Source organism: Oryctolagus cuniculus, chromosome 11 (genome assembly GCF_051225735.1).
Source record: "Oryctolagus cuniculus isolate XC-2025 breed Fujian yellow rabbit chromosome 11, ASM5122573v1, whole genome shotgun sequence".
In the NCBI taxonomy this organism is placed as follows: domain Eukaryota; kingdom Metazoa; phylum Chordata; class Mammalia; order Lagomorpha; family Leporidae; genus Oryctolagus; species Oryctolagus cuniculus.
This window is the reverse complement of record NC_142877.1, coordinates 61611257-61619550: the sequence shown is the minus strand read 5'-3', so window position 1 is coordinate 61619550 and position 8294 is coordinate 61611257. Positions and strand designations below refer to the sequence as shown.

General features: G+C 44.2%; 1 pseudogene; it reads left to right on the top strand.

Annotated features, from left to right (window-relative positions):
• The first annotated feature begins 283 nt into the window (after positions 1 to 283).
• LOC100356843 (calponin-3 pseudogene) lies at positions 284 to 1779 on the top strand (annotated as a pseudogene).
• The last annotated feature ends 6515 nt before the right edge of the window (positions 1780 to 8294 follow it).

Here is an 8294-nt window from a genome sequence, read left to right as displayed (position 1 = left end):
CGCGCTGCAGCCGACCCATCGTGCTGATCCGAAGCCAGGAGCCAGGTGCCTCTCCTGGTCTCCCATGGGGTACAGGGCCCAAGCACTTGGGCCATCCTCCACTGCACTCCCTGGCCACAGCAGAGAGCTGGCCTGGAAGAGGGGCAACCGGGACAGAATCCGGCGCCCCAACCGGGACTAGAACCCAGTGTGCCGGCGCCGCTAGGTGGAGGATTAGCCTATTGAGCCACAGCACCGGCCCTATTTAAATCTTAAAAGTAAACCTGAAGTGGTGCGACAGACTCCGGGACCCCAGCGCAGCCCCTTTTCACCTTCCAAGCCACCATGACCCACTTCAACAAGGGCCCTTCCTACGGGCTGTCGGCCAAGGTCAAGAACAAGATTGCGTCCAAGTATGACCATCAGGCAGAAGAAGACCTTCGCAACTGGATTGAAGAGGTGACGGGCATGAGCATCGGCACCAACTTCCAGCTGGGCCTAAAAGACAGCATCATCCCCTGCGAACTCAACAGCAAGCTGCAGCCAGGCTCAGTGAAGAAGGTCAATGAGTCTTCGTTAAACTGGCCTCAGTTGGAGAATATTGGCAACTTTTTAAAAGCTATCCAGGCTTACGGGATGAAGCCACATGACATATTCGAAGCAAACGATCTTTTTGAGAATGGAAATATGACCCAAGTTCAGACTACACTGGTGGCTCTGGCAGGGCTGGCTAAGACAGAAGGGTTCCATACAACCATTGACACTGGAGTAAAGTATGCAGAAAAAACAAACAAGGTGTTTTGATGAAGGAAAACTCAAAGCTGGCCAGAGTGTGATTGGTTTGCAGATGGGAACCAATAAGTGCCAGCCAGGCAGGAATGACAGCCTATGGAACCAGGAGGCATCTTTATGATCCCAAAATGCAAACTGACAAACCTTTTGATCAGACCACAATTAGTCTGTAGATGGCAAACAAAGGAGCCAGCCAGACAGGGATGTTGGCACCGGGTACCAGAATAGACATCTACGATCAGAAGCTAACATTACAGCCAGTGGACAACTCGACGATCTCTCTACAGGTGGGAACCAACAAAGTTGCTTCCCAGAAAGGAATGAGTGTGTATGGGCCTGGGTGCCAGATGTATGATCCCAAATACTGTGCCGCCCCGACAGCCTGCCATTCACAGTGGAAGCCAACGGACAGGGACAAACGGGTCAGAAATCAGTGGTAGTGATTCCCAGGCGGAATACCCAGATGAGTATCATGGCGAGTACCAGGATGACTACCGCAGGGATTACCAGTATGGTGACCAGGGCATTGATTACTTAGAGACACCCAGAGGAACCCGGTATTCAGTCCATCGCTCCTATTCAGTGAGAACCAAGCTAGCCTTGAGTAATTTTTATCTCGTCTTCCTAAAACACTATTATGCTTATTATACCTAAAAATGAAATTGCCATACCTACATTCCTTTTTCCTTTCTCTGCCTCTTCCCTCAATAGTTGCCTTTTAGTGCTGTAACAGTTAAATCCTACAGCATAACCAGTAACTCGCACATGAAGTAAAAAGGAATACTGTGAAAGGGGAGTACTCTTGTACTGCCAATTCTTTTATTAAAAATCTATGCATTTTTACAATCTTAAATCAGTATTTTCAAACAGTAGGAACTTTTTTTTTTTTACAGTTCAGTGTATCTGGTTTCTACACGGAAGACTAAACTCATGCTTCTTGCTAATTGTGGTTTTTGCCAACTAAATCTAAGATATGCAGCATTTTAGGAATTTACATATCAATGTTTCTACAGTATTGTTTGCTAATTTTTAAATAAAGCCATGATCAGTGTGTACCTGTGATTATATGTGTACTCGTTCTCCTACCCAAGCTGACAAGAGCTTCTCAGAGCGGTGTTGCTGAAGGAGCGTGCACAGAGCAGCCTGCAGCCTTCCGGGCCTTTGGTGGTGCGTGCTGTTCCTGTTTGTGCCAATGTATCAACGTAGAGCTGCTCTGTTTTCTTCAGCTGTATTTATTGCTGCATTTCTCAGCATAAACTTATCCCATTGTATTTTTTATAAATAAATATTTTTTGAACATTAAAAAAAAAGAAAAGTAAACCTGAAGTGAAATTACCAATCTCTGGTAGAATTTATAGTCAAATGAAAATTAAATACAGCTAATGCAATGGGAAAATTGCTTCTTTGACACATTGTATAGGTGTAACTTTAGAAGTTACTGAATAATTCAGCAAAATTCTTCTTGAAAAAAACATATCTGGAGCATCCTTAAGAAGCCTGGGAATGTGGAGGTCTCTTCCAGTTCCCTTTAACTAATGAGACTCAATGTGCCTCCAGCAAAATAGGTCAAGACATAGAAATAACTAGATTGTTATTTTCTTTTTTGTAAAGATTTATTTATTTATGTATTTATTTGAAAGACAGAGATACAGAGAAAGAGAAAGAGAGAGAGAGATCTTCCATCTGCTATCTCAATCCTCAAATGGGCACAATGGTGGAAACTGGGCTGATCCAAAGCCAGGAGCTTCTTCCAGGTCTCCCACATGGATGCAGGGGCCCAAGGACTTGATGCATCTTCTGCTGCTTTCCCAGGCACATTAGCAGGGAGCTGGATCAGAAGTAGAGCAGCTGGGACTTGAATCCGCGCCCATATGGGATGTGGGCATCACAGGCGGTGGCTCATCCCACCATGCCACAGCGCTGACCCCTAAATTGATATTTTCTTCAGGAAACTCATCTCTGTCTTTTCTTCTTTACTGCATGTCCTTACGTCTACAAAAATCCCCTCCACTAGATTTTTACACACACCTTGAATTATAAATAGTAGCCTAATTTCAAAGCATCACAGCTGAAACAGCCAGAGAATGCAGATAAAGGAAGCTCCTGGCAAGGATAAAAAAGTCCAAGTGCAGGTTTGCCAGAGGGATGAAAAAATTCCATTCAGGTATTGAACTATGAACTGTAATCTCCCTCTCTCTCTCTCTCCCTCTCTCTCTCTCTCATCTTTCTTCTCATCCCTCTTCTCCCTCTTCTTTTCTTCCTACTTTCCTTTTCTCTCATGTTACCTACTTTGAAGGGTGATTGTGAGACCAAAGTAAATACATAAATGGGTGAATAAATAAATAAAAAGTTTGATAGTACCTCCAAGCACTTAAAAGAAAAATAGTATGTGGGTAGTGGTTACAATAATAGTTACTTCTAAGTATTTGTTCCTTGCATGTTAACATTATATATCAAAGTTTTCTGTAAAGAAAAATTTTAAATGTTTGGAAAGTGCAATCTGGTGGTACAGAAGTTAACAGACCAACAGCTTTGCTACTAAATATGTTATGGTTTTCAGCAGCCATGTTTCAGCTTTATTTTCCCTGACCATAAAAATTTAATCATATTTCTTGCTACACCTTTTATGGAGAATTTGTTAGGACCAAGTTATGTAAGTGTGTAAAAACACTTTAAGCAAACTAAGCAAATAGCTATCACATGAAATATAAGAACTACTTTAACTGACAATGCAGATCAAGTTCTTATGCATAATTTTTGTAAAGTTGGTAGAATTTTTGCACCATTAAATTGATGCACGGCTCCTGGTTCTAACCATGAAACCACTTCTCTTTTATCAAGACAGAGTGTTACTAATGATTTAATCATTGAAGGAAACTTGGATTTTGAAATGAATTCTAATATTTGCTCTTTAAGGAAAGCCTGTGTCAATTTCATCACAATGCTTCATCTAGGAAATTGAAGAGTATACTACATACCTGTCATAAATAGTATTGGGTAAATTACTATTTCAAAGCTACTTAAGATGGAAGCACATTGTTTATTAGATCACAATGAGGTTGGCTTATTCCTGAGAAAAAAAGAAAGCATGTTATTTGCAAAATAAATGCATTATCCCTATCCTTTATGTTGGCAAAAATAGATTAGGAAGGATTTATTGATAAATGAAGATTATTTAAGCATCCTGGTGTTAGAAAAGCATCTCTGAAATCCTTTATGAGGCATTCCATCCTTCTCCTTTTCTGATAGTAAAGCATTGTTATGTTCCTTTGGGGTGTCATCTTGTCTTGCTTTTTCCCCCTTTTTTCCCTTCATTGATATTTGTGCATCTTGCAAGTCAATTGTTTCTATCCCTTTTAAGGGATGGTTCTTGTAGCTTGAAGGCTTTTACCTGAAGATGAGCTTCAGGTGTCAGTTTGGCTACCTTCTTTGGCCTTAGATCCTGCTGTGTGCAAATGTAGTATAGTCACCTTGTACCTCCTTCACTGTAGTTCATGGCAGAGCAGCAGGGGTCTGGGATACTCCTGGATCCCAAGGATATTACTCAGATCCCTACCACAAGGTCTAGTACCTGAGGAAGGTACTAGTATCACAGAGACCATGCTGCTGCAGGGAGCAGACCTCATTAGCACCGGGGGTAGGTCAGGCATACAGACCCTCAGCGACCACCCAAGTAAGGAATAGGAGCTCATAGAGAGGTGTTGGCACCAAGAGCTGTTTGGTCAGGCATTGAAATTGGGCTGGGCTCACAGACCACCAGCATCTACCCAAAAAAGGGACTGAGCCCCAGGAACAGCACTAGCACCAGGATGAGAGGGGCAGACAGACCTCCAGACACCAGGTCCGAGGGAAAGGATGGAGCCATAGGAGCTGCTCCAGGATGAGTGGGGTCCACAAACCCGAGGCCACTGCCCAAGCTGTGGTAGCAGTGCTGGTGCTGTGATGGGTGGGGCACAGAGACCCCCGGCTGTCATCTGGGAGGCATAGACCTGAAGCCGCAGGAGTGCCAGTGGCACAGGGAGCAGATCAGCTACACCCACAGTCTGGAGCACACACACAGTTCTGAAGGTGGACACTGTTTAAGCAGCAGTGGAAAGACCAGGACCAAGCCAGGCGTAAGGGTGCCAGTAACAGTGAGCTATGCCGTGGGTCAAGAGGGGAGGGTTAGAGGTGCAGACGACGGGCACCAGGTCTGAGAGGGTGATCACTTCTGCTTCTGGAATTTTGAGATCAGGATCTCCCTCTGTTCTCTATTCCCTGCCCCTCGTTAGTGAAGGGTGCTGCACAGCCTAAGGTGTTGGGTCACTGCGGCTCCGCTGGGTCTAGCTGAGCTTGTGCAGCTGTGTGTGGTCCTTTTTGCTAGTGAAGTGGAATGTCTATGAGGCCCCAAGGATGGAGGGATATGCAGGGCATTCTGACCTTCGGGATTCTGACAGCGCCTCTATGAGGACTGGTGCCACACTGCCACAGCCTAAGCTCTGGGAACCATGGAGGATGTAATGTGAGTTCCTTCTCTGAATCAAAGTGATCATGAGCCCCCCAGGGAGGTCTTCAACTGTGCTCCTAGTCTGGGGTAGCTGTGGATTTCTCCTGTAGCTAGGATGCCTGCATAAGGTGTCAATGCAGATGGACTCTGCTAAGCTCTCTTATTTACTTTTTGTGGTAACAGGTGTCTGGCCACAGGCACTGTCTCAGTGGTTAGTTGGCTTTATTCTTCTCTCCAAGCTTCCATTCCTGATCTCCAAATCCCACCATCTCTGGTATTCACTTACTGAAATCCAGTGTTCTTCCATGGGCACTTTTTTTTTTTATTTGACAGGTAGAGTCATAGACAGTGAGAGAGAGAGAAAGGTCTTCCTTCTGTTGGTTCACTCCCCAAATGGCCACTATGACCAGAGCTGAGCCGATCCGAGCCAGGAGCCAGGTGCTTCTTCCTGGTCTCCCATGCGGGTACAGGGGCCCAAGCACTTGGGCCATCCTCCACTGCCTTCCCAGGCCACAGCAGAGAGCTGGACTGGAAGAGGAGCAACCGGGACTAGAACTTGGCGCCCATATGGGTTGCCAGCACCGCAGGCAGAGGATTAACCAAGTGAGCCACGGCACCGGCCCCGAGGGCACTTATTTTGAAATACAGCTAGTTTTTGGCTCTTTTTGTTCTTCATGGAGGAGGAGATGAATGCTGGGCTCCTGTCTGTCTGTGGTCAACTTAGAAAGACATTGAAAAAGGACAAACAGAAATCTTAGAAATGAAGAACCCAGTGAGTCAAAAAGACAATACAGTTGAAAGCCCCAACAACAGATTCGATCAAACAGAAGAAAGAATATTTGAATTAAAGACAGGTCTTTTGGTCAGCGCTGTGGCTCACTTGGCTAATCCTCCACCTGCGGCACCGGTACCCCGGGTTCTAGTCCCAGTTGGGGCGCCGGATTCTGTCCCAGTTGCTCCTCTTCCAGTCCAGCTCTCTGCTGTGGCCCGAGAGGATGTGGAGGATGGCCCAAGTGCTTGGGCCCTGCACCCACATGGGAGACCAGGAAGAAGCACCTGATTCCTGGCTTTGGATTGGCGCAGCACGCTGGCCTTGGCAGCCATGTTGGGGGTGAACCAACGAAAGGAAGACCTTTCTCTCTGTCTCTCTCTCTCACTAACTCTGCCTGTCAAAAAAAAAAAAAAAAAAAAAAAAAAGACAGGGGTTTTGAAATATCCTAGTCAGGCTGGCACCGTGGCTCAATAGGCTAATCCTCCACCTTGCGGCGCCAGCACACCGGGTTCTAGTCCTGGCCGGGGCACCGGATTCTGTCCCGCTTGCCCCTCTTCCAGGCCAGCTCTCTGCTGTGGCCTGGGAGTGCAGTGGAGGATGGCCCAAGTCCTTGGGCCCTGCACCTGCATGGGAGACCAGGATAAGTACCTGGCTCCTGCCATCGGATCAGTGCGATGCGCGGCCGCAGTGCGCCAGCCACAGCGGCCATTGGAGGGTGAACCAACGGCAAAAGAAGACCTTTCTCTCTGTCTCTCTCTCTCTCACTGTCCACTCTGCCTGTCAAAAATAAAAAAAAAAAAGAAATATCCTAGTCAGACTAGATAAATAAATGAAGATAAAGCAATGGCAACAGCTTCCAGTACACTTGAAATGTCTTTCAGTTTGGGGAGTCTATGAAGGATAGAAAAAGAATAGAGGCTTAGAAAACATATTCAAAGAAATAATAGTTGAAAACTCCTCCCCCTGGCACAATCTACAGAAAGATGTGGATATCTAAGTACAGAATACCCATAGACATGATCAAGAAAGAACTCTCAAAAGTACAACATAAGAAGAGAATTCTAAAATTTGCAAGACTAGTGCCAGGTCATTTTAAGGAAGTTCCCCTTAAATTAGCAGCAGATTTTCAACCAAAATCCTACAGCCCAGGATAAAATGTAATAATATATTCCAAATTTTGAAAGAAAATATTCATTAACCAATGTTACTTTATCCAGAAAAGCTATATTTCATAAATGAAGGGAAAATAAATGCTTTCCAAGATAAGCAAGAACTGGACCAGCATTACAAAAGATTCTTAAGAATGTTCCACATACAGAAACAAAGAAAGACACCTTTAAACACAAAAAGAATTTAAAAAAAAAATCCACTAGAAAAGGATCAAAAGATATTCTGGAATAAACAGAGAAGTTTAAGAAACAAATGACAAGATTGAGTCATTATTCAACATTAATAACTTTGAATATAAATTAACTAAATTGATCAAATAAAATAAGCAAAGTGGGTAAGTAGATTTAAAAAAAAATACAAGACACATTAATGGGGGCCAGCCCTGTGGCATAATAAGCTAAGCCTCCGCTTGTAGTTCTGGCATTGCATATGGGTGCCAGTTTGTGCCCTGGCTACTCTTCTTCCAATCTGGCTCTCTGCTAATGGCCTGGGAAGGCAGTGGAAGATGGCCAAAATGACTGGGGCCCTGTACCCATGTGGGAGACCCAGAAGAGGATCCTGGCTCCTGGCTTTGGATTGGGCCAGCTCCAGCTGTTGGGGCCATATGGGGAATCAACCAGTAGATGGAAGAGCTTTTTCTCTGTCTTTCCCTCTCTCTGCCTGTAGCTCTGCCTCTCAAATAAATATTTTTTTTTAAAAAAAAAGGACATAATAATATGTTGCTTACAGAAAACTCACTTCACCAATAAAGGCATGCACAGCCTGGAAATGAGAAGATGTAAAGCAAACTCTATGCAAACAGAAATGCAAAGCCAGCAGAAATAATTTTATTTATATTACACAATATAGACTTTAAGACAAAAGCTTTAAAAAGAGGCAAATAAGATCGCTATCTAATGAACAAAGAGTCAGCTCAAACAGAAAATATGACCAATGTAAATGTGTATGCACCTAATGGCGGAGAAGCTAATTTTATAAAATAAACATTATCATTTCTAAAGGAAGAGATAAGCTGCAATGCAATCACATTCATGTACGTCTACACTCCACTTTCATCAGTGAACAGATCATTCAGACAAAAATTCAACAAAGTAT